General features: G+C 49.2%; 1 protein-coding gene across 4 annotated transcripts in view; it reads right to left on the bottom strand.

The window, feature by feature from the left end:
- The window catches only part of PRDM16 (PR/SET domain 16), a 212,125-nt gene that overhangs the window by 53,146 nt on the left and 132,422 nt on the right, over nucleotides 1-26,557 (bottom strand). The window lies entirely within an intron of this gene.

The raw sequence follows: 26,557 nt of genomic DNA on the forward strand, positions 1-26,557 counted from the left end.
GGGGGGGGGGGGAAAAAAAGCAACCAACAAAACTTGTAGTAAAGAACCGGGGTATAATTTTCTTCAATCAACTCCAGCTCATGACTGCAATTACCCCAAATCTCGGCGAACCTTGCTGTGATACACCAGGGACAGGTCTTGGAGCCTCGGTGGGTGGCAACCTTTCATCTGCCTCTCAAACTGTTCTTTATTGTACGGTTTCAAATTAGTGCTAGCAGCAATGAGCAAATTTGATAATTCCATCTCAAATTAGTTAATGTAACGTGCCAGGAACCACTAACTAAGGCACTGCAAAGATGAAAATGTATCTCTCCAGACTCAGGATGCAAGGTTAACCAGCCTGACATTTCATATTTGAAAAGTTGATTTTTATTCTCATTAAAATGAATTCCTGCTTTGAATCTCCCCCCTTCTTCCATCCTCGTCTGTTTTCCTCCTCCTGCGTGGAAAAACGCACCGTAGAAACACGAGGCCCGCATTCCTTCGTGATACAACATAAATGGTGTCTGACCCAGATAGCTGTGAATTGGGTGGAAATCATTAGGATCAGATGTACTGATGGAGCCTTTGTAGATAGCGGCGTTGGCCGGGCTGTGTTTCCATGGCAGCTCTGGATGAAGCTGATCCACGTTTCAGATCCTTATCTCCCGTTTACCCAAACTCATTTGTTCTGAAAATCACGATGAAATACAGAGCAGGAATGCACAGGGTTGGGTTGGATGGGGGCATCCCATGGCACCCTGCTGCTTTTCTGCCTCTTGCAATACAAAACCACAGAGACCGCGCTCCATTTTTACACACTTTCCCTCGTCTTGGAAGTTCTTCCAGGAAGTTCTTTCCTTCTTTACCTTTTGGTTGAAGATCTGCACTGCATTGGAGCAAACCAAGGCCCTGACATGGACCTTCCCAGTGAATAACACCACGGAGAGCCAGGTGAGCACAGGCTGAGCTAACAACTGCCAAAAACACACTGCAGACATCCCCACTTATGCTCTCTCCAAGGCATTATTCAGCAGGGAGAGCACAGCTCACTGCCCACACTGCATTTGTACCAGCTGGCGGATTTACTCTGATTTCTTCTCATGCCACAAACGTTTGAATCTAGATCCAAAGCAGCACAGGTGAGGTTCCACCCCAAAAACCAACCCCGACTTCCTTCCCTCGCCAATCTGGGGCTGCAGCATCACAGGAATGCAGCACTGAGCCGGGCTGAGCAGCCACACTGCATGTCTGGGCTCTGCTGCAGCCCCGTGACAGATGACTCTGCCCTGAAACGTTTCACAGCCGAACAGAAGAAGTTCTTTATCTGTGTGGTCCGAGCTCATTTACTCCAGGAGAAAACTCCAGCCCCTGCCCGACTGAAAGCCAGGTCTTGTTCTCCCATCTGATGGATGAATGGAATTCAGAAGTCTGATACCGTCCCCTGAGATGTCATTTAAATCCACAGCCTGGCTCAGCAGCAGGTCCTCAGGCTCATCCCCTGGCCCTGCCCCGCACACGGCTGCCTTGTCCTCCCATTACAGCCATGGGGCCCGAGGAGCAGCGTGCCGGCGCTGAGCTGCTGTGAAAGGATGGCACATAGGGACACATGGGGATAGGCACACAGGCACGTAGGGAGCGGCACTCCTCAGGGACAAACCATCTTCCCAAAGCTCAAACGCAAATCCTGAGCTCCCTCCTCATCTTTGGCAAGGTATTTTTGGCACTTGGATGGGTTTGGCTCGTCCCATTGCTGCTGCAGATTCAAAGCTTTGATAGCAAAAGAATGCAGCGAAGCAGCAGAGGAGCAGAAGTGAGCCCTTTTTTTTTTTATGGAGCAAAGGGCTCATGAGCTGTATTGACATCCCCACAGATCCTTCTGCAGGGCAGAGACAGCCCTTCTGCTCTGGGCTAACTGCTGGACTCAACATAAAGGAAATCCTTCCCATTACAGCAGCACACAGAACATGAGGGACATCACATCTGAGCTCCCACAACAACACGCACCCACTCAGCCCATCACACACTGCCGTGCTCCCCGTGGTTATCACAGGAAGGGCCCCGGGACTGTTGGAGCTGCTACTGTTGTAATGCATCCAAGATGAACAGCAGAGAGAGCCTGAAATAAAAGCCAAGCTTCCTGTCCCATGTGCCTGCCAGACTGCTGGCAAGAGGTCAGGGGCATCCTCACCGCAGACGGTAATTGCGAGAAAGGAGGGAGGTGAACGGATCAAAGGGGCAGAGGGGAGCAGAGGGTTTTACAGCGAGCAGAGTGACGGCAGGGCAGGACGCTGGGGAGCACAGAAACGTCCTCCAGCAGAAAGCAGATCCGTGCTCCCCTCCTGCAAAGCAGGTCCTGTGTCGCTGCGAGCGCTGCTAGGATGGGAGGACGTGGAGCTAAAGGCGCTGCTCCATCAGCATCTCCTACGTAAATGAATGAGATTATGCAGCTAAACAATATTTTGCAAGCAAAATGGATAATAAATTATGGCTCTGGAAGTGCTAATGGCGCTCACATTTATTCCTATTAATACTTCCTGGTTTTGAAAGCTGGGCCAGTTCCAGAGATAATGTATTACAAACCTTCTGCTGAAGGATTTGGGTTCCTCTAGGCTCGGTTCCAGTTATAACTGGCAGCTAATGCTTTCACACATTCACAAATCCCTAACTCCTCCCCAAGAGCAGAAGAGAGTGGAGAGGTTTTGGCTTGGGTCAGCAGATTTCGGAGTGTTGCAGAAATGAATGGGAAGTGATGCAGCCCTCTTTAAACATGAGGCCCTAACAGTGGGAGCCCTTCATAATAGATGTTCTTTATGTTGTACTCACATGTACAGCCATACACATCTGCACACTTATGTAATGCCCGGCAGAAAAAACCACGTAAACTCCATGTAGAGAAATGTGCCATTACTCATTTTCTTTCAGCCCTACACAAGTGCCACTATGCTGCTCTGAACGTGAAAACTGCCAAGCTGTTCACAAAAATAACACCACCACAGCATTCAGGGCACGTCTGTAACCCACACACAATATGAATGGGCACAGAATGGAGCCCAACACCACTCAGCTTTGGGCAAGGCCAACTCATGGAGCCCCAGCACGCGGGGACCGGCTGGGAAGGCGATGGGAAAGGAATCCCCTTGGAACCAAAGTCAAAATAAGAAGCAGAGATTCTCTTCCCATGAAAGTTACAGTCCTGCACCAGGGGAAGCCAGCGGTGGATGTGCTGTCTTCCAAAGACTTAAATATCACACAGAAGCTTGAATCTTACCCCAAGTGAATGCTTCAGAGGATGCTACCATCCGCATGCAGAATACACTCAGCTCGCTGAGCACCAGCAGTCATTGGATACACAGCAGTAAATGATGGGAATCACAAGGCCGTGGGGCTCAGGATGGGGTGCTGTTCCATCACAGCTCTTCACAAACCACTCCAGTGTCACAGATGTGCTCCGTACCTTTCAAAATACCTGCTAGCATACATGGGGCATTTCCAAACACCTCTCTGCTGCGTCTGACAACACCCACCCCCGAGACCCCTGAGCACCCTTCTGAAGTTATTTCTGGACATGTCGAATCTCAGAACAGCAATAAAAGGAAAATATCACCCCAGCCAAAATAAATGTCTATTTGGAACGCGCTTAAAAAGCACTGGAATATTTGGGTAAGTTTGAAATGCTAACCCTCACAGAAGAACAGTCTGACTGTTGAGAGATAGTGAGAGGGATACGTTTATAAAGACCTCATGGTTGATTTGTCTATTTAAAGGAAATGCTCCGAGAGATAAAAGTCTGGACCCCGACTCGTTTGCAGCCACATCAGAATCCCCCTCTGTCCTCGACCAACTCAGCTACTAAGCATGAAATCTAAACCAACAGATAGAAAAAGGCCTCAGCGCCGCCTGTGTTGGTCAGGTTGTGAAAGCCCCAGTTTGTGCTGCTCGCACCAAAGGCCTTCATGTCTCATCCCAGCAGAGACGAGATCAGAAACAAAAGTTCTGCTCAGCGCAGGGGTCAGTGAGACGCAGTTTGTAACCCCCACCCCAAACCCAATCGTGGGGCTGTGCACGATGCTTGGTGCTCCTGGGGCTGATCCCACCTCAGGGCATACATGGCAGCATGCACTCCCACAGACAGCACTTAGATGTATTTTTAAGGGCTGTGAGATGCACATTTCATACCCTAAGCAGTGCAATCCCAGTTGTTTTGGCCGAGCACATTCAGACCAGGACCCGGACCCATAGCACTGCAGCCCCCTCCCCTCTTCTTCTCTTTGCGCTCAGACCTGGCAAACCTTTCTGCTTCATTTTTTCCTTATCCAGAAGGAAAAGCAGATGAGCAAACAGATCAGCTCTAGAGACGATGTGTGCACTGCTTTCTGTTGTTGTTGTTGTTTTAACAGAAACAACAGCAATGCTTCCCTCAAAGCAGGAGCGGCATCGAGGAACAGTGGAATGATTGTTGCAGGAGTGAATCTGGTTTTCATTAGGGGGAAGTGATGGGTCCAATTTCTGCCGGGACTGTTTGCTCCCATCTCCTGTCTGTGCTCTGGCTGGCAGTTAACCCTTTGGATGCCACGTCCCTGAGGCCTCGGAGCAGTGGGAAATGCCCCGGGTGTTGGGGTAGGGGGGGGGGATTGGTCTGGTTTGGTCTAAGGTGGGCTGAATTCAGACAGGGAGATGGGGCCGCAGAGAATGATTTGCAGAAAAAGGCCCCAAAAAATCGAGACATACCTGCATACACATACATGGCTCTGTGCACTCAGACACTTTGCCAGTTCATCCCCACCTGGCTTCTCTTCCTTATATTGCTGTGAACTCCCATTGCTGACGAGCGACAAATGGCTGCATTAAATTGCCACCACAACACAAAGTACTGACACTTTTTCTACGAGTTAATTCATCCATACAGACACCACACGTTATTATTAACCAGAACGCAGCCAGTGGAAGAGCACAGCTCCATCACTCAGGGAAGCTTTGCAAGATGTGACCAAGTATCCACTGCTGGTTTCAATGTGTGAGAAGTCATACAGTGCGTGGGCCATGAAGGCTGCAGAACTCACAGTGCAACCACACTTGAGAGGCACAGAGACTCATTACAAAGGGCATTTGGCACCAGCTCCGAGCCCATAGGCAGCAACCAGCCCAGCAGAGGCAGCCACGTGGCCACATCTCCTGTCTTCACATTTCAGAGCAGTGTGAGCAAAGCACATCACCTGCAGCCGGTTCCGGAGCCCGACAGCTTTCCTCGTGATAGCTTTATAAATAAGATCCCACCTTTATTCAGAGCTGCTCACACCACATCCTCCCACACAGAGCGGGGCACTGTGAAAACTCGTGTTTTCAAACGTGCAACCCGGGGTTTCGCTTTCTGCAGAGCCCTGCTGAGAGCGGAGCACATCTCAGCTCATCCACCAGCACCACGTCACACTGCACCCACGCAGCACCTCACCCCACTCAGGGTTTGTGATAGGAGAAAAGTGGCTGAGATGAAGGGCGGTGGATGCAGGGAGGATGCGGTCGCTCACGGCGGAGCCCAAAGCACAGCCAGCAGAAGCTCAGCTGCTCGCTGGGAGGAAAAGGCTCTTCCTTTTGGTGGATGGAAACCCCTCTTTGCTACGCCCAACACATCGTGTGGCACTTGTGGTACAGTGTGTGCTCCCCCTCCCCGTGCCAACACATTGCAGATGCTTCAAAGCCGCGCATCGTGCGCCCATTTTCTGCTCAGATAATTCCTTGCATCACTTCAAAGATCTCCATACAGTTGTTACAGACGAGGAGTCTTACGCCAAAACATTAATTGCATCTTCCAGAGAGGAAAAAAACAACTGCGTGCAGTAATGCATTCATTAAGTGACTGATTGACACGGCCAGAAATGGGGCTTTAAATACAAACTGTACAGAGGGACGGAGTGCTGGGAGTTGCTGGTATTCAGCTCCAGTAATCTCACCTCTCTGCGGTTTATCTCTGCAAGTCGGATAATTTATCCTCCTCGTGGCAAGGCAAAAAGGGAACTTGGCAGAGGGGGCAAGACAAAAGTAGACATTTTGTAGCTGCTAAGTGCTAACGTTGCTGCAGATCATTTTTGCAAAAGGTTTCTAAACAGCCCCTGTCAGCAACGTCGTATTTTGTTATTTCAAAGTGACTGTGGGAGCCTAATCCAGTTCAAACCCTTTGTACATTTCAATGGAAATGTTCATACACAAAGGGCACAAAAACGCCGAGCTGCTGCTGGATATTCAGGAAAACTAAATCTAATTTGCACTCCCAATCAGCGCCACGACCTCTGCGATGCCTCTGGTTGTTTCTGTGCTGCTATTGCAATTCCAAGACATTGCAGTATCTCTTCTCTATCAAATGCAGTTCCATACATAGCTATAGATACAATCCTATGCACGGACCAAAACACAGCTTCAATTAAGCACGGGAAAAGCAGGCTGATTTAAACAAAATGCACACACACAGCACAACAGTACATCGGTGTAATTGATGGGCGTGTGGAAGGGTGGAGAAAGAACACAGCTCTGTATCAGAGATGAAGCAAGTTGGGCATTTCTCACACTTGGGGAAGATGATAAACTTCCTCGTGCATATCCAAGCTGTGGGTCGCCACAAATACCACTACATCCAATGTGGAACACTGTAAGGAAATAGCCTTAAGGATAAGGTTCAGCAATGGGACTCAAGAGGTCAGGTTTTTGTCAGTAACAGAGCAGACTGGAGCAGCAGCTGTAATAAATACTATTAGAACAGCACCATAGTAAAATAATCCTAAGCAGGACGGCGATCAAATGGATAGAGCATAAACGTGGTCAAATCCAGGCAGCTGTGCACAGATCCTGAAGTTAGAACCGAAGCTGGACACAATCTCTGTGTCCTGTAAACCCCCACCTCCCCTTCTATGGGGCTCAGAGCCTGAAGCAGCTTTCAGTGATGCACAGTGAGGAACTCCTCCCCGTACCCAGCAGTTGTGGCAGGCTTTACAGATTCCCACTGACATGAGCTGGAGATGATATCAAATAAGATTAATTGTCGCGTTAAAATGTTGGCTTGCATTTTGGAACTGAGTGCATCACTTGCAAACGCTGGTAGAGTGAGGAATTCATTCGAGCCATCTCCCCCAGGGATGTATTTCAACAATCTCCTACCAAAACAACCCAAGTCGTTGGAGAACCCCAGGCTGGCTCCCATCTCACACACCCTCCTACAGAGAGCTCTGAGGCACAGTTGGAGCTGCGGAGCTGAATTCTGCATTGTTCCCCTCTCTGCAGAGAAATACACACTCTGGAAACACACATTGGAAGCAGAAATGCCTCCAATGGAGCCATCATAAGCAGCATTGAGACCAAAGTATTTAAGCACACGAATGTGCATTTCACATCACTATTTCTACAGAAGTCTCTACGCAAAACAGATTTATTTCCATTGGTACTTGAAACAGACAAACATTTTGGGATTTAGTCCTGCTGCATTTTGGGTAAAGAGCCACCTCTGGTGCTGCCTGCTGGGCTACTTGTGAGCCAAATGCAGCCCAGCTCGTGCAAAAGGAAGAGTGGGAAAGTCCAAACGTGCTTCTGTAGGAAGCAGGACAATTGTATTTGCTGGAAGGAAAGGCCATGCAGTTCCTCTTATTTTAGGGAAATCTATCCCCCGTGAAACTAAAATCCAGAAAATAAGCACAGAGTATACTGTTGAGTTTTGTCCTAATTTAAGTATGCAACCTTTCCAGAAATATTAGGGAATTTATTAGCCGTGCTTGGTGTATCGGGATCCCCCCCAAAGAACACAGAACCCAGCAAACCAGCAGAGCAGAGCGGGGCTGCAGGGCTGAGCAGTGCTAATTCCCACCCAGCTCCCTGCCCAGAAGCAGCACGACATGGAGCTGCCCTTAGAAACTGCACTGAAGGTGGGATTGCCTCCACCAACTCTTCAGAACCGGGTCCCAGGACCACGCAGACACGCAGTTCCTCCAACCCAACACCACCCATCAATGTGCCCAAAAGGCATTCCCACACACGCAGCGGTTCGTGGCCTGGATGCCCTCATCTCTTGATTCATATTTAAAGCACAGAAGCCAAGTTCAGCGCTGTGATAAGCCTGCACCCAGTGCTCCCAGCAGCCTGGGCCTCTCATTAACTCCGAGCCTGGTTCACAGCCTCCACCAGACACCATTAGCAGAACCACGTGCATGGCAAGCCTGGGAGCTTTCACTGCCATACCAGGTGTGGGGTGAGATGCACACGGGTGCACTGACTATCACAGCCAAGCCTCCAGAAGTTTTATGGTTCTGACATTAAAAAGGATCCTTTAAAAGCTTCAATAAAAGTCTTTATACAGCTAATGCACAGCATTCAGAATATAACCATACAATGGGGATAGAAACTCTTCCCCTTGGGCAAGCGCTGCCCCATTCAGGGCTGCTGTGCCCAGCCAGGTCTCATGCCAGAGGCACACGTCCTGCTCTCCCTTCCCTGCTATCATGAGAAAGCATCATATAAAGTAACTCTTGTTCACGTCCTTCATCCTCAAATTTATAACTGCCTCCAGACAGTGCAGTCAGGGGTGAAGGTTATGTGTGTCATACTTGCCAAGAAAGTGCCCCTTTCAACACTTAAGGAACACAGTCATACTACAGATAAAGCAGCAGACAAAAAAGATTCTGTCTTTTTCAAGTATTATTTATCTCCTCCGTGCCCTTTGTATCCCTTGCAGGGGAGATATTAGCGGGAGTAAGATTCACAGACCGAAGTCCTTGAACCCAAGAGTGGGATTTAATTGGGTTTCACTTGAAGCAAACATCAGATGGGAACACCGAGGGCTGGGCTCGGAACTCCCACCGCTGCAGCACTGACACATTCCTCTCTGTGCAACAGGTCTCAAGTCGGTATTAGAAAGGATCTTTGATAAGACGAAGGGTGAGGTGGGTGCAGCCCTTCGTGCAGGAAGCCCAGCTGGCCCAAACCATCTCCCTGGGCAGGGGACGGCAGCGCGGGTGCAAGAGAAGCCGTGTCGGCTGCTGCCCGCTCCCAGGGCCGGGCCGGGCGCTTAATAAGGCTCCTGATGAATGATTAGTATGGATTTCTGCACGGCTAATTTCCGTAACTATCACTCTTTGAAAGACAGCTCGAGGGATTTTGGGTTCAGGGTGCCTCTGTCTCTGCAGACACAGAGCTGCATTATATGACCGAGCTCAAATTGGCATATCCCGTTTCAGTGATCTCATGTGCGCTGCACTTTAAAATGATACAATATTTTGAAACATGCAACTGCTTTACTGATACCGTCTGTGCCTAAAAGCCTTAGCGGGGCTCCAACAATGGCTCGTATCTTATTCTTTTGAAAGTAATACAAAGCCTTGCCATGTGCTTTATACTTTTTATCCGTTGCTCCGAGGCTTCATATTGAAATCTGCTTCCGTAAGAGCGTGGCCGTTCCTCCCAGCCCCACCATGCACTGCCTTCAGCTGCTGCTCATCCTGCAGGGCCATGCTCGGCCGTCCCGCTGCTGAACAAGCACCAGGAGGCTTCTGCTTGCTCTTGGCAAAAGGAAACTGTGAGCTGTGAACACTGACACAGGCACATAGTAGAGGATGTCCCCCAGCAAGGAGCAAAGCATTTGCAGCTTTTCCTTAACGCTGTTCCTCCCTGTGCCACTGCAGACCCGGGCTGCCGTGCTCCAGCAGCGGCCCTGTGCCAGCACACAGCAGAGCTCGGGCAGCCACGGGGCTAGATCGTGGCCAAAGCAGATGCTGGGACACAAACCCACTTTGGGTGCAATTTGTCAGGTGAGTTTACCACTGATTCTGTTGCAAAACAACAACGATGAAACATCTGAATGCACGGCTCTCATCAGCCCATCCATGCGCACACACCTCAGCTGAGACTTCAGAAGGAGCACAGCCAGACCTGCCCACCAGTTCTCCTTTTTTCTATGCCAGTGACCCCTGCAAAGCAGAATTTCCTTTAGCTGCCACCAGACCTTGAGTTAAATTAGGAATTTTAGCATGGAATTCCGGAGAAAACCAAATATCCCCAAAGCCAACACAGGTATTTGTTCTCTCAAAGCACTGTTGCTCTTTAAACCAACCCTCCTGAATCCTACTGAACTCAAAACTAAAGTACGAGGCCAAACTTGAAGGCACATCTGTGTATGTGCATTACACAACCTGTGAACCATTTATGTATTACACGAAAGAGGATTTTCATAAATTAGTTATTGCCATTTTCTTACTCAGGCTCAGGAGTCCTCTGTGCTGGAATACAGCAGAGAAAGTACCTGCAAGCAGAGACAATGTCCAAGTTCCTGTCAGAATGGAATGTAATTAGTGCAAATTAAGCAGCATCCTGAAAAGCAGGAGGTCAGGGAGAGCTAGCAGGGTCGAACTGGGTCATTACCAAGCATTTTTATGGCAGGGAAATGGAGGGACACCGGGTCCCCCCCTACCACCACAGCCTGGCCGCTGGCTCCACTCCGGGAGCAGGACTGGGATCCAGCAGTGGGACCAGCAGCAGCCCTGGGCCACAGCACACAAACACCACGGGCAGTGAGGCTGGGCTTTCTTTCCTCCTTTTTCTTTTCTAAAATGGAGGAAGAAAAGCAGACTCACTGCCAGCCCGTGGCTCGTCCACGCTCGGATCAGACAGGCTCACAATCGCACATATTGGAGCTGTGCAGACACTGCAGCTTGCCCCAGCCTCCAGGTCAGAGCCCCAGGAACAGGCTGTGCAACCAGGCAATGCTCCATTCCCTGGTGCAGGACAAATCCTTCCCTCCCAGCCCTTCTACCCCCGGGTGCCCCCACACGCCTGGATCCAGCCCTGACCACCCAGGATGCATCCTATAAAACAAACCAGGAGCAAAGAAATCCTCATCCAAACCTCAGACGAGAGGAAAAGATGGGCAGTTATGCGCCGTGGTGGTGACAGCTCCAGCGAGGTGCAGAAATGCCTGCGTGTTCCAAAAGCCACCCAAACCTCCCCCAGCACCAGAGCTTGGAAAGATGTCAGAGCCACACCGAGCCGAAACCCACAGCGACAAAACCTGCAGCAGATGATCCCCATTTCACAAACTGCCTTCTTTTCCAAGAACAAAACCCTAAGAGCCCCAGTGCATCCATCTGGGAGCCTGTGGAATCCTGCAGTTTGCTTTCCAGCGGTGGAAGAGGCATTTGCAGCCGCGCAGTCGTGTTGTCACAGAGCCCAACGCGATGCCATAGACTTTTTCTCACGTCTGACAAAACACCAAAAAAGCCCTCCAGCGTGACAACAAAAAATAAATATCAAAAGAACATTTGAGGGGCTCAATAAATTGATCATATTCCGCTGAACCTTCACCCTCGTAACGATAGTACCATTTAAATGCTAATGTCATTTTTAAAAAAGTCAATTACAGGAGTTTTAAAGTAATGGAGTCAGCAGTCTGGATGTAAATCTGCTATATTAATCTGCTCCGTACGCTGTATCCATGGGCACTGATGCATTCACCCCCTTTTCCCTGGAGGTAATGTTCCCTCGCAGTGGTACCAGTAATTGAATCAAGTTGATACAGACACCAAAAATATTGTAAGTCTTGTAGGTAATGAAAAGCATATGTTGATAAAGGCAGTTGCTGTACTTTGGGATGGAAGAGCACTGACATTTGGGAAGTTCAAAATTAGAATTAACCCTTTGATGATTATGTGACCTGAAACTGTCTTTACAAACTCGGATTTCACTGAGAAAAGCTGCTCGAAAGCTGCCATGGGATGGCTGGGCTCCCGTCCTGTTCTCCCTCTGTATCCACAACTACGTTCACTTCCATAAAGTGTGGTGAAGAGCAAACCAAGCCTGCTTGCTCCCACACAACAGCATCACAAAGCACTTCTGAGGTTCCATCAGCTCCATTCGGGTGTGTGGATGTGGGCAGCCCCAGCCAGAGCCTTGTCGCCTCTCAAACCATTACAGGTGTGTTAAACAGCCTGAGAACATCTCCTTGATGCACAGAAAGCTAGCTGCAGAGAGCAGACATCCTGTGCTACGTTGCAATATCATGCCTATTTTGTTTGCACTGGACTCAAAGCAATCTCTCATGCTTGGAGCCTGTAATCTGCAGCTGTCCAAAGCACGGTGTGCAAGAAAGGTGTCCAGAATAATAAAATAACCCCAAACCAGAACAAATGGATACCTGACATTCAAAGGTGGACTTCTAGTTGGGAACGAACTTGGAGAAAGCCCCACATTTTGCAACTGCTCCATCCACATAACAAACCATTCAGGTTATTTAGGTTAGAACTGAAGTGGCACTTCTGCACACACGGTGCAGGGAGGAAGGCTTTTGCACTCCTCAAGCCTGGAATGTTCAACACGACTCATTTTGTTCCATGAACCTGTGAGATTATGAACGTGGGGGGAGGCTGATGAGGATCTGACGATGGCTTGGATGTCCCACAGCAGTGGGTTTGCCCACAGAGGCGCACATGTGTGCACAGAAGTGTTATCACAGGGAGCTGCCTGTTTCCAGACATAGTGAGAGTTATACACAATAAAAGACTACATCAATACATATTTTGAAGCAGTAGTAATAAGAGGATTGCACTCGCTGGTGCTCTGCAACAGAAACGGGACTTCCAGATCAAGAAGACTGTCACTGAACACATTCAGCTCATTGCATAAACATGTGCCTGCTTTTGCTGTTAAGGAGGGGCTGATTAACGGTTCATCAAGATTTTCCTACCTCTGCCCTTTGTGAATTAATTTTCAAGCACAGGTCCAATAAAGTTTTACTGAGTGTCACACGCACATGCCGCAGAAACACTTCCAGCATCATTACAAATCTGAACAACTTGGAACGGGGCGCCGCGCCGTTATTTTGTTAGCTTAGGGCCTTATTCTCCTATGGTTCAGGGGTTAAAGGGATCCACGCAGCTTTAAAACACGGCTCAGGCAGCTCCGAGTTAACCACAAATTCAGAACATGTCTAACAACATTTCAACATTCTCAAAACCTGGAACTGCTCCCAACACGCTGCAGGCTCCGGTATCTAGAGACATCAAGACAGGCTTACAGACAGGGGCTGTCGCTCCCTCAGCCCCCCATAGCAGCACAGCAGCCCTTCCCCACATCCTGCTGTGTGCAGTGGGGTCAGGGATGGGCAGAGCAGGGAACCACTGCCACCCCAATATCACCCTGAGCACCGACGGGAGGAAAGCATGATGCATGGGAAGGGCTCCATTGGAATAATAATCTCCAGAAGAGTGCTGTCATTTTTGATGTCGTGTTCACAGATCCAATATTAGGAACAGAACCACAAACTGTTTTTCAGGCCTTGATAGGGACATAAAGTGCATAAACCAAACCTGACACCGAAACAGAGGACTGCGTTTGTGAAAATGAATTCGTCTCCCAGTCGGACTGATGTAAGCAGGAGCAGCTCTTCAGTCACAGACCCACCCACACCATCACAGCCAGAATTCAGCCACGTCACCCTTCAGTGACACTGTGACCCGGGAAAAGAAGTAAGATAGCACTTTCCTTCCCCTTTTCCAAAGGGAATTTGGTAAATGTTGTTTGGGATATTTGGATCTTTACCGCTTGTGTTGTCAGGAGGCACCAGCTACATGTTATTAAAGTTTTGCCTGAAGCCAGGGGCAGGCTGATAAACTAAACAACACACATTAGGTCTGAGCTCACACCTGATGAGTGAGCGGCTCTGAAGCAGTCAAGTGGGGTCCGGTCCAAAATGGGGTCCGGTCCAAAATGGGGCCTGATCCAAAATGGGGCCTGCAGAGGCTCTGCTGGGTGCCCTGGGCTGGGAAATGGTGCCTGGGAGGAGGACGGGGGGAGCTGGTGTGGCACCCTACAGATACAGCCCTATAGATACAGCCCTATAGATACAGCCCTACAGACACAGCCCTATAGACACAGCCCTATAGATACAGCCCTATAGATACAGCCCTACAGACAGCCCTACAGACACAGCCCTATAGATACAGCCCTACAGACAGCTCTACAAACACAGCCCTACACACAGCCCACAGGGTGACTGCAGCCCGGTGAGCACGGCAGGCCCATCCACGCTTTTGGGGCAGGCAGCCCCATCCTAACCCCGACGGGCACAGCACCGTTCTTCACACACGCCTTACTCTCTGCCCCCAGGCACAAAACACGCCTGCTTCGCTTCTATCTATTTATTTCAAGTCCTCAGAAGCGCTGCTCTCGCTCTGCACGGGGCACAGGAGGACTTTCTGTGCTTCCACGGCTTCGCAACGCGAGCCGAGCCGCGCCGACAGGGGGCGCCATAACACTGGGCTTGCGGCGCGCCGCGGGTTGGCGGCCCGGCTCTGCGCTCTGCGTTCGGTCGCCGCGGGGCTCGGAGCTCCGTCCCCGCGAGGCCGCCGCTCGGAGCAAGCATGGGTTAAGAATCTGTCTGCGCTGTGCGGCACAGAGTGAGCAGAAGCGTCTTGAAGCAGAGACAATGAGATGTGAGCGGTTTCTGAAGAAGAAATGGATTCTCTGCCCTCCGGTTATTTACCGACGGTTCCTAACAACGCTTCCCTGGGATGCACGCAGAGCCTAACAAAAATGACGGACTCAAAGGGGAAAAGAGAAGTGCTTCCCCAAAGCAGCCAAATGCATCGTGGGAGGAACGACCTGGGCTTGTTTTCTCCCTTTTCCATCTGCCAAGCAACAAGTGCAGCCAAGCAGCCCGTCCTGCCCTGCAGCCTGCCCTCACTGCGCCTCCGCACCGCCGCATGATGCCGTGTGCCAGGAGTTGTCCCTGGCCGAGCACTGCTCACCTCCTGTCAGCAGAAACCCCTCCTACACGTGGGACAGGGCAGAACTGAGACCTGGGACAAGGAGCAGCGGCTGAAACCCGCCAGAATGCCACAAACAACACCAGAAAAACACCAAAAAAACACCGAAAAAGCAACCTGACGTTCTCACGCAGTTCCAGCACAAATCGACTTGTTCAGGATTAAAAAAACGTGACGTGCTTTGAGGCTCTGACAGGATCTGCCTGGATGAGGGCACAGAAGAGGCACGAAGCAGGGCTGACGTCCCTGGGCTACAAAATCCCTTTGTGCAGGCATGGCCTTCCCAGCAGCGCTCCTGCTGCTCACTGCTCTCACACAAACCACGCACATGAAGTTGTCACCCAGCTGCAATGCCTTTGCCCTGCGTTACCATTCCTAGTGGTTGCCTCCAGCAGGTCTTTGTTCCACCAGGGCAGGGCAAACAGTGGGCATGGAGGTCGTTTCACCTGAAATTCTTTTCTACATCCCATGCAGGGGTTCAGGAAAATAATGTCATCCTGAGGGACCCGGGTTGGTGGGCAGTGTTAATGGTAGGGGCCTGGTTGGACTGGATCATCTTCCAGGTCTGTCCCAACCTTAATGATTCTGTGAACCATTTGTTCTCATGTCCCCGCAAATGGGAGGCATTGTCAACTCCTCTCAACCAAAATAAAAGGAGAAAAAAAAAAAAGAGTTCCAATTGAAACTTGGACATATTTGGTCGTAGGAGCAATTTTTACAGTTAGAAAATTTAAAAAACAAATGGTTCAGACATTTTTATAGGCATAAAAATGGAAGCCAAGTTGGTTAGTGGTTTCAGATGCTTTTTATTTGCAAATCAAAAAGAGCTTCATTTATAAATTGAAATTGTACTGGCTGCTAATCCTGAAGGCAGACTCAGGCCTTTGGCTGTACTTTACAAAGTAGGAAAAAAAAAAAAAAAGAAAGCATTTTAAATACAAATTATTTCATTTGGAAAAATGAGTGCTGTGGTTGGACACTCCTTTTATTTTTTAACAAAACCCACATAAAGCCCTTCAGATGAGGTTCTGCAGGTCTGAGTGCCTCACGTTGCTCTGTGCTGTGCCATCTCTGTGCCAACCTCACGCACACTTTGGGCATGGGGGGTAGGGCAGACGTGGCCCCCAACCCCCATTCCCTCATGCTGCAGAAGAAGCCCTCTCCCTTCTGCTAAAAGGATGGGAAATGGTTATTCTGTGGTCACACACCTCGCTTTGGGTTGGAGGCTGGTGTGATGAACTGCTGCTCCGCAGCACATCGCACCCAATGGCGCATTTTGATGTGGTGAGGATGATGCCTCTGAAAAGATACACAAAATGGGGAGCTGCTTTAGCAGGTGAGCCCAGAAAGCGCACCCCATAAGTGACACCCGAGTTCTCCCACACCACACAGCAGCCTCTCCACTTCTTTCTCCTGAACTCTCTCATCCTGATGCGCCGTGAGATTAGTCTGCTACCTGCTGAGCCTGGTTCACTCATTTATCGCCCTGCAGAGAGCACGAAAACTGGCAGACGTGCTGCCAGCTCCCCCCGTCCTACCATCAGCAGTGTAACTGCTCAGCAGACCCACAGCATCTTGTTTCTGTCTGCAGCACCCCACGCCTGCCTCACAAAACGTCACCACGTTTCCAGCTCAGAGCTCCTCCAGCATTCCTGACTGTGCAGTCACAGCACCTGGGGAACGTGGGCAAGGGCTCACAGCTCACACCTTGCAGTGAATGCTGAGAAGCCATGGGGACAGGTCCTGCTTTGGGGAATTGGTTGGGCAAGGATGAAGCAGGACACGAAGCCTGATGCAGCAAATGAGCAGGGTGGAGAGCAGCCGGCTGGGCCAGGTGCTTCTGCTGTTTGTCCTGAGCCCTGGGTGCCCTCAGTTGCTGGATCCTCAGGGATGAAGGCGAACTCACTGATCTACAAACTGCTGGGGAAGTAACTGCGGATCAGAAACGATGCCAATGGGTGCAAGGATGAACGCAGTGCAAAATGAACCTGGGTTTGCAAAGTCTGCCAGAACTTAAACTTGCCTCAAGTGAAGGGGCTGAAAGATGGGTCTGTGACACATGCAGACGATGCCGACTGCTGGTATTTGTGGGTTTCCCAGCAAAACACCACATGCATTAGTCCAACTTTGTTATTTTAATCCCCTTTGGCAATTTCTGGCCCTCTTTCTGAGTCACAGCTCCTAGTGCCCGGGCTCATCCTCCTTCACCCTCGATTTCAGTTTTTCTCTCTGTGGTGATGGAAAACCAAATCTCTGCTGCTGGGGACGGTCTGTGCTGTTATCGCAGCGCAGCAGCACCGTCAGCTGTCTCCTGCAATTGTTCCTGCTGCACTCAGACTGCTTTTTTTTTGCTTCGGGGGCGGTTTGTTTTATAATTTATAGCAAAAATAAGAATGATTTCTTACAGGAGAAACCATTCCCTTATTACACAGAGTTCTCATTTCGCTGCGTTAAAGAACCTGAGGAAATGCCGTTCGCTGCCCAGGAGGTGGGCGGGCAGCAGATTTCAACACACCGCTTTTTTTTCCCCAGCACCTTCCCTGCGCCGCGTATCAATCCTTCGCTTCCTATCGACGATAAGCAGCGCTCGTTTGCTCGCAGTTGTCGGGAGCTCCGACCCGCGGCTTCCCCGTCTCCCACCCCCGGCTCCTTTTCCTTTCCCCGCTCCGCTCTGAGCCCCTGCCCGGCCCCGCTGCGCTCACACAGAGCCCTGCAATGTTCCCGGCTTGTGCGGTGAGCGCCCGGGGCAGAGCAGCTGCCCGCTGTGAGCCAACCTCGCTCCTGCCGCGACCGCAGCCGCTCCGAACACTGCCGCCCCTTATCCTGCAGCGCCCGTGACCTCCTGCCCATCTGAACGTCGCCTTCTTCCCCGCTTCTTTGATCCGACCACATTTACCCCCCTCCCAAAATCTGCGTCTCGGGGGCCTTGACCTCAGACTGCGTCAGTATCGCAGGACGGTGTTTGCTTTGCTTTCCTGTCCCATGCCCGGATGGGAGGCTGGCTGCTGTCCTCTCTGCTTCAGAAGCAGCCCTCATGCTGCGGGCCCTGCACCGTGCCAGGGTTTGCTGCACGAAGCCCAGATGCAAGTAGAGGCAGGTCAGGGCTCAAAGCCACGTTGGCTGAGGACTTCCCAGCCAGCAGCCATCCCCACAAGGATGCAAGAATCCCAGCAGAGCCGGAACCCGTGCTTCAAGAGAAGAAAACCCAACCTGTATTTTTAATTCTCAAAACCTTAACCGTTTAAAAATCCTTGAATGTTCATTAATGGAAGCGTGGTGGCTTGCTGGCCTTTAGGCTGCTCTCTTACGGCCATTCGTGTTTTGACAGCTGTGGAAGTGCCAAGAAAGCCTACAGCACTACTGCCTTCTATGAGGGATCCATAACCCAGCAGCCTGAGCACTCACAGCTGACTGCATTGGTGCTCCCAGTGCTCCCAGTGCTGCTCTGGGCTTAGAGGCTGCTCTCACGCCATTCACACACCAATTTCTGAAGGCGTTTTGAGCCTATCTGAGCCCTGCTGGAAGCTCCTGCTGTCTGTGCGATGTAACAGGAGCGCTGTGCACCTTTAGTGCTCAAATACCAAACGTTCCCATTCATTCATACCTGCGCAGTGCCTCATTGTAAGGGCTCTTTACAACCACAACAGTGTTTTCCCATTCACAGCTGAGTGTCCAAAGCCACAGCAGAACCCATGAATCTCACAGGACTCTTGTAATGGCTTTAAGCCTCACGTTCTGGGCCGTTTATGGCGCAGCTGCGTTTGCTTCGCAGATTTGTTTTAATGCTGTTGGTGTTATTTAGAGAGATATTAAATTCAAACAGCTTTATGGTCGCTAATAAACATCTATTACCATTTCAGACATTCTGATATAACAGCCTCATACAGGTGCTCTCTCTGAACTATGCAGATTTGATTGATTAGGCCACGGTACTTTATTTTACACTTCAGTGGCCGCTAAATCTATTATTAAGATTAAAAATTGCAGTTTGTGCAGGGGGGGGGAACAACTTCACGCTCAGCCTGTAGAACAAAAAGCACTTCACCAAAACTCTCTGGGAAAGACATGGTGTGCTGAGGGCAGGTGAGAAGGAGGAAAGTTCTGTAACACCGCCTGCGTGCTGCTCAGAAGATGGATTTCTCCCTCTAATGTGCATCACACACACTGTCAAGCCAATGGTGCTCAGAAAGCAAGATGTATGGAAGGGAAACCCTCTGAGACGCACGCATCGCTAAAGCGAGAATGACACAGAGCAGCAAACACAGGTCCTGAACCGTCCTGCAAGATGCAATTCCTGTTTCATGAGGAACTTTGGTGGCTCTGTGTAGTGCAGAGCAAGGCAATAACAGCGGGGCAGTCTGCAGTGTTTTCATCTGCCCAAATTTTCTGTATTAAAAGAAGAACTGATGACTGCAGCAAGGAGGGGACGGCGTGAAGCGTGCAGCCTGCTGAGCAGATCACAGCAAAGCTTTGCTGCAAGCATTCATACCAGGCATGCAGCTTTGCTGTGTTTTATTTCTAACTTCTGCTGCTGAGAGTAGGATGGGCAATTTCACTAATAGCTCCTCACTGACCAAACAACTGCCCAGAGCGTGGATGGCCAACTTGAAACTTGGAAAGGGAAGAAGCCACCATTTCTGCTGTCTTTAAGGCTCCAAATGTGGGGCTGCTTACTGACTGCAACAGCTCCAGGGCTACGGGGTGCAGCAGGACTGCATCAGCTCCCAGTGCCCGCTGTGCTGGGACGGCCAGCAAGGAGCAAGGAGCTCGGAGGGCTCAAAGCATGACATCTGCACCAGCAGCTTTGATTCCAGCACAGCCCCATGTGTCTGCCTGTGCTCCCTGGCCGCCTGCTTGCTGAGCTCCGTGAGCAGGGTGATAAATGGCTGGTTTGTAATGCTGTCATGCCAATTTCGTCCTATGGGAAATGTGTCTCTCTCTCAAAACAGCTTATTACCAACCTGTGGCTGAGGCAATGATCAATCAAACTGATCAGATATGGCAAACATGGTAACTGATATAAAGAAGAGTTCTTACTACACGGTTTGAGGTTAACGTGACAAATGATGGAGTGAGAAGGAATAACTTACAGGGAAAACGCAGCCCATTAAATGCTGAACTTAAAGCAGCTTTGGGAAGCAGAGTTAACACCAATTCCTCTGAATGCGCTCGTATTCCCTCTCTGTCCAAGTAACCCTGAGCACGTTCCTTTGCAAGCAACCTGCACAAGCCACAAGGAGTGGGTTTTAAGCATATGGTTTGACTGTAAAAAGAAATTTAAGCATCTGTGCATGTCTTCAGCACTCAGATATGACGATCATCACACTGTCAAGGTTCTCCTACTGAGAGACAACTGTGTCAGAATCCCAATTAAATTCTATAGAAAACTGGGAGCCCCAACCAGATGTGCATCTGCATCTCATCTTTGACTGCAGGCCATGGCATGGCTCAGCTTTAATACAGAGCGTTCAGGGTTAGTAAGTAACAACAGGGAGCACTAAACACCAACGTCTGCCACGCTCCAGATCTAACATCCTTGCATATGCCATGCCTCACATCATGTAAAAAAAGGAGCACAGCTCCCTTGAGGCAACACTGACACCTTCACGTGCATGTAGAGAGCAGCACAAGGACTGCAGGTACCGCTGCATCGCTTTCCACTGTTATTATACAATAAATAACCCTCACTTATAGAGATGAGATCTGAAAGTCCTGCAGATGAGCACAGCCTGGTCCCTGCACAGCCCTTGGAAGTGCTGCAGCAGCCGTTTCAGCCCCTGGCAAACACCTGATGTTATTCACTTCGCTGAGCATGTGAGAACGAGGACTTATTTGTGAGCAAAATTAATGAGGAAAGAGAGTCTTCAATGAGACAATAATTTATGGTTTCCACCGCGGCCGCCAACTGCAGGGAAACGCATCCGACTGCTCCTCGACTGAAGGAAGGGAAAAGGTGGGGATTTATTCTCACAAATATTGACTGCTATTTCAACATCAGGCATTTCATCTTATGAAGCCCTTCCAAAATTGGAGGAAGGTTGCAATAAATGGGCCCTCTGCCCCCTCCTGCTCTTCCATTTAATGCCAGAGAAATACAGTCTTGCTCCACATGCCAGAGATTGGATGACACAAACAACTCGCAGTGCATTTAATTCTATCTTTATATATATATATATATACACTATAAACTGGGAGATATCCAGATCTGCTCAGGACTGTGTGCTCAGCATCATTCATCCCTGCTTTCCTTATGAATCTTTCTTGAAACTCAGATCTGCAGTCTGGCCCTGAACACCAACTCTTTGCTTTTCAGAGATGGAAAACTGCAAACGGAAAAGCCAGAAATGCACCAGACAATAAAATCACGTATAATGGCTACCGAAGTCGGTTCTTCTCCCCCCTCCTTTTTCAACAGATAGGTTTTAGACTCTATAATAATCACGCAGCTAAGATACAAGGTCTCTTGTTGGCAATAACCTACATGACATGACTTAGAAGGCAGGTGTTACTGTAATTAGCTATTGTTTGACTATCAAAAGTCAGAGCTGATTAAAGCCACTAAGTACAAGTGCACTATTTTATTTCAAAGAATATTATGAACTGCATGCTGGGACTCTTTCACTGCGGACCTACCTTCCGGAGTCTGCTAAGAGCCCATGCCAGCAGTAATCAAAACTAAAATCTGCATAAACCTTCGGGGTTTTAATTCAAGCAGAGCCCTTTCATTAGAAATATGTTACTTTATGAAATCTGGTCGCCAGCAAGGGGAGAAAAATGTGACTTCTTAAGAAAAGTGAATGGCATCTCTTTAGTGATTAACCCAAGATTAATGGAGGCTCCTACTGCTAGGCCTAAGTCCATTTTATTGCTAATTCATTTAGGTACTATTTCAGATGTACTTGATGAAAGTCACCTGCTAAGAAGTCATGTTTTGGCAAGCAAGGATAGCCATTATGGTCAAATCCCAAATAGAATTTTTATTAAAGAAGCCTTGAAAAGTGTCTTGTGCGAGTCTTTCAGAGACATACTATTTAATGTACTCAATTAGTTAAAAATTTGGGGCCCGAGTCACTAATCAGACATTCATAAAGCTTTTATTTTTCTGTCTGCTTGCATCTGTAATGTTCCAGGTAGGACGAGCGCCGTGTGGGGACGGCTGAGCTCAGACAAAAGAGGGATGCTGGGGCTCAGGGGCCGCGCTGAGCCCGCTTTGTTCCGCAGCACCGGGAGCCTTGCAGGCTGCATGCAGGCATGGCACGGGCTCTGGGCTCCTGGCACAGGTCACTTTTGTTTCACACTTCTCTGCACTTTGTTCTTTTATACATCGGTTTCGAAGGGATCTTCTGGGGAGAGACAGAGCAGCAGCGGCTCTGCAGGGAGCACCACCCGCCCGAGGAGCATCCCTGGGCCATCACAGTGTGGGGCTGGTGTGCAGGCAGGGCTGGGCCAGCCTGCTGCTGCTTTCAAGGCAGCTCCTCACCAGCCAGGCACACACAGTGATGGAGCAGTCTGAAGAGTGCAGTTACTGCAGGGCTGCTAACCAAGCACAGTTCCTGCTGTGCTGGGTGCAGGTGAGTGCCCATGCGACAACACAGCCTGAGGAATCCCCCCTGAACAAACACACGCAGGCACCTGGCACGGCTCCTGCAGCTGCCGTGGGTGCAGGGGGTCCCAGCCAGCCCAGCATGGAGAAAGGAAGACGAACACACTGATACCCATCACAGTACAGAGCTGATGGTGTCTTAAAGCAGGAGCAGCCTGCAGTAAGATTTCTTCTGCCTCCCTAAGCGCAGGACGGTTCTAAACAGAAAAAAAATCGGTTCTTAAACTTTGTTTCTTTTTTAATGACTGACAGAGCTTTAAAAATATTTGCTGAAATTACTCATAGAACGTCAGAATCAGGAAAGCAGAATCGTAATGTGGTCGGAATCGGGGAGAGCAACTGAGGCGGCCGCCAGCACAAGGTGCCCCGCAGCAGCACAGAGCTCAGATCACCACGAAAGGTCAGCACGTGTCTGGGGCAGGATTCGGCCCTAAACAGATCTCACAGAAGCCGGCACGGAGCTGCAGAACACGGCTGAAGGCAACGCGTTACCGCGAGAGCCGCCTTGGTGATAACGAAGTTAACCTCATCTGTTCCTCTTGTGTGCCGGGCACTCACACATGCAAATCTTGTCTTGTTCAACTGTGTTTGTTCACCTCCGTAGTCCTTGGGTGATTCAAATCTGTGTCCTACTATCCTATAATACCCTTGTCTAACAGTTCCTTTTAAATGCATGTGTTAATTATCTTGCCACTGCTGTAATTTCTCCCTGTAGTCCATTAATTAAGAGGTCACAATCTAAGAGCATGTTTACCCAATAAGCTTTCTTTTTTAATTATCCTAATTGCTTGGATACTGACAAAGACTCCATCCCTCCCCTTTCTCTGAGTGGATTAGAAAACGACATTTCAAAGCCCCACACAATGATGGGCTTGTTGAGCACACATATATATGTTTTTACAACGCCGCAATCTTCCAGCGCCAAAGGTCAACAAGGCACAAGGCACCATCCTTGTCTGGCTGCACGAAGATATAAATTGCTCTTCATTAATTCGTTTAGTCGTGTACAATGTGATCTTGGCAGGGAAAAATATAAGCCAAATGCTCCTGTTTTCAGCAATAGCAATAGGAGCAGAAAGGTGTGCGCTGCTTGTGCTGCTCGGGAGAACGACCGAGGCTGTTACAGAATGCATCCCTGCCTGCACCTCGTGGATGTCTTTGTATGGCAGTGAGCAGGAAGGGAAGGAAGGAGAAAAAGAAAGAGGAAAAGAGAGAAGGAAGAAAGGCAGGGGGAAAGGGAGAAGATAGAAGAGGAAGGAAAGAGAGAAGGAAGGAAGGAAGGAAGGAAGGAAGGAAGGAGGAAGGAGGGAGGAAAGAAAGAGGAAAGAATGAGGAAGGAAAGAGGAAAGAAAGAGGAAAGACTGAGGAAAGAAAGAGCAAAGAAAGAAAAAGAAGTACAGGCTCTGAGCTTTTACTGTATCAAAAATCAGTTATTATTCCACCCACCAAAGCACTGTCTTCCCAATTTCTGCCTACTGAAATTACACATTTTGGGGAGCTGCTCGCTCCAAACGCTCCGACCTGGCAAAATTCAGCAGATAACATCTTGGCCACTTGAAAAATACAAAACCTTCCTTTTGTGAAGCTTTGGAGAGGTAAAAAATGTCGCTGTTTGAATTCCAGATAGGATTTTAACACCACAATTAGTAGAGTTTATGTCCAAAAAAATTACTGCTCTGTCAGAATGTGAAACAACATTCAGTATGTCAACCAAAGTCAGGTTTTTGGTTTTAATAAAGCAAACGTCTCACTCAGACCAGTCATCTCAGGAGCTGCATAACAGAAGTATAATTACTTAGAAATTGCTTAGGTACGCGTGATTGATGCATGGTAAATAGATGTTTCCAGCACTTATTGTTTCTCCCTGATGGATTAGGAAGAGTTGTTTAACAGCTCATTTGCCCAGTCCTCCTGGTGTTCCTCGGGTCTGGCTGTGCCAGTCAGCACCAGCAGCTCCGGGTAGTTTAAGTCTCTTTAATAAAGATTAAGATGTCAGAGGTCCTGCATTGCTCAAAATCCCAATTTTATTAACTTCTCATTATCAGCTGAAATATGAAGTGCATTTCTTTTCATCTACAGTCAGGCACTTTCTCAAGGCAAAGGACAGATATTTAATATACATTGGTGGTGGTCGAGGCGGGTTCTGCCCCGGCCTTGCTGGATGCTGGTGAGCCCTTCTGCACACGGTGGGTTTGAGGAAGGCAACAGAGCAGCAGTGCGAGGACTGCAAGGTGCTCATTGCAGGAGATCACAGCAGCATCCAAAGTCCATTCTCCGGCCAGAAGCACAGATAAGTTCTAATGCCATCAACGTGAACTTAGGCAGCAACTGATAACGTTAATTTGCTGAAGGCAGCAACACTGCAAAGTGTCCAAATAGCATCACCTTTCCAAGACTCACTTCCCATCTCGTGCACGGTGACCAGGCTCACGCCAAAGCCACAGCTCAGTGCTGTGAGCGCCGTGCCATCCCTGCAGGCCTCTGCTATTCCTGCTGCTCCGCACTCACAGACCAAAGCCACAACGTGGTGGAGTTGTTACAGCACAGTCACCACTTTCTGTTTGCTTCTGAGTCCCGGAGCCTTTCGTTCCCATCAGACTCTACTTTGCTGAGTGCCAAAGGCAGCAGCTCTGCAGGCAGTGCTGCTCCTTTCGCCTTCGCCTCTGTGATAAAACAGGCCAACGCAGCAGAGAGAGGAATCGCCCCGTCAGTATTTAGGAAGGAGAAATACATGTGCCATAAGCTGTCTGTTTCAAAGGCACGTATGTACAAAAGGCACGATAAGTGGGTGCTGAATAGTTAGGAGTGGCAATTATCAGTTACACGTATCATTATGGTCTCTCAACTTTTCAATAGCGCAGAGTTCCTAATACCATGTTTACTGGATCAGGTAAAAGGGGACTCCTAATGCTGTGCAAATATGACTTACCAAAGGACTTTGCTTTCTCACCTATTCTTGCTCTTTTCAAATCAACATTATTAATTGGCCGGCTTATCGGTAAGTGCTGTCTGGCAGCTAAAGGATGTTTCCACCCATTGCAATGATACATAGAAACTCAGCAATGTCAGCCTGAAGGACAAAGAAACTTCCATGTTGAAACAACAAAAAAAAAAAGATGTTGATACATTAAGCCTTCCCAACAGCAGCGCCATACATTTCAGCCTTAATTTGCCATCCCCAATTGCACCTGTTGTTCCATATTCTATCATCCCTGCTTTCCCTCCTCGTTACATTAATTTAGGAGCTTGGCTTACAGTTACAAAGGCTCGATAGGATCTTAGGAGGTCACTTCCAGCCCTTCCAACCGACTTCTCCTCACCTGCCAGCTCTCCTGAGCACCAAATCCACTCAAACACTGAGAGAAAAGTTGACCAGGAAGGAATACCCAAAACAAAGAGTGCAAAACTCACCACACACCGTTAAAGAACAGCAAAAAAAAAAAGTCCAGAGTTGAAGGCAGAGCATTCACTGCCCATACCTGGAGTGAGCTGTGCACTGCCCAGTGCGTTGCCTCAGCAGCTGGGCCCATGAATTGGGATGCTCAGCATTCCCCCCAGACCCCTCTGCCTTTGTCTTAAGGAAATGGTTATTCATTTAGGTAGACACTGAAAGGAAAAATCAGACAAATATTTGCTGTGCTGTGTTAGCACGGCGAGGGGGAGCACGGGGTAAGCCCACAAATGCAGGTGAGCTGCTTTATGTGAGCACAAACCCAGCAGGGGAAGAAGGGCTGCTAACAAAGCAAGCCCTGGCTGTGCAAACACCCGGGAGGGCTATTGGTATTATCTATTTCTGCTTGGAACAAATCACTGCATATGGAGGCATCTGTAATATTTGCCACTCATTTCCTAGCTGACCTCCAATGCACCCCAGCCCTGTGTGCTGACATCCACGGTCCTGGTTCTGCTGGCTCTGGAATGGCCCATTTAGATCAACTGAAAGGAAAGCCTTTGCTACTTCATCCTACGAAACCCCAGAAGACAGAAAACACCTTCAAAGCCTCAGCCAGCTCCCCAGCATTTCTGAACTTTCGGAGGAAAAGAAAATCTCCATTAGGCCCTTTTCTCATTATTTATGCACATAAGCTTCCGATGGTTTCAGGCTAGAAGCAGAACAGAGAAAACACAACAAGGAAACCTATTTCTTGGGTATTTCCAGTCCAGGAATTAGGAGGAATCAATT

This window comes from Lagopus muta, chromosome 21 (genome assembly GCF_023343835.1).
Source record: "Lagopus muta isolate bLagMut1 chromosome 21, bLagMut1 primary, whole genome shotgun sequence".
Lineage (NCBI taxonomy): Eukaryota > Metazoa > Chordata > Aves > Galliformes > Phasianidae > Lagopus > Lagopus muta.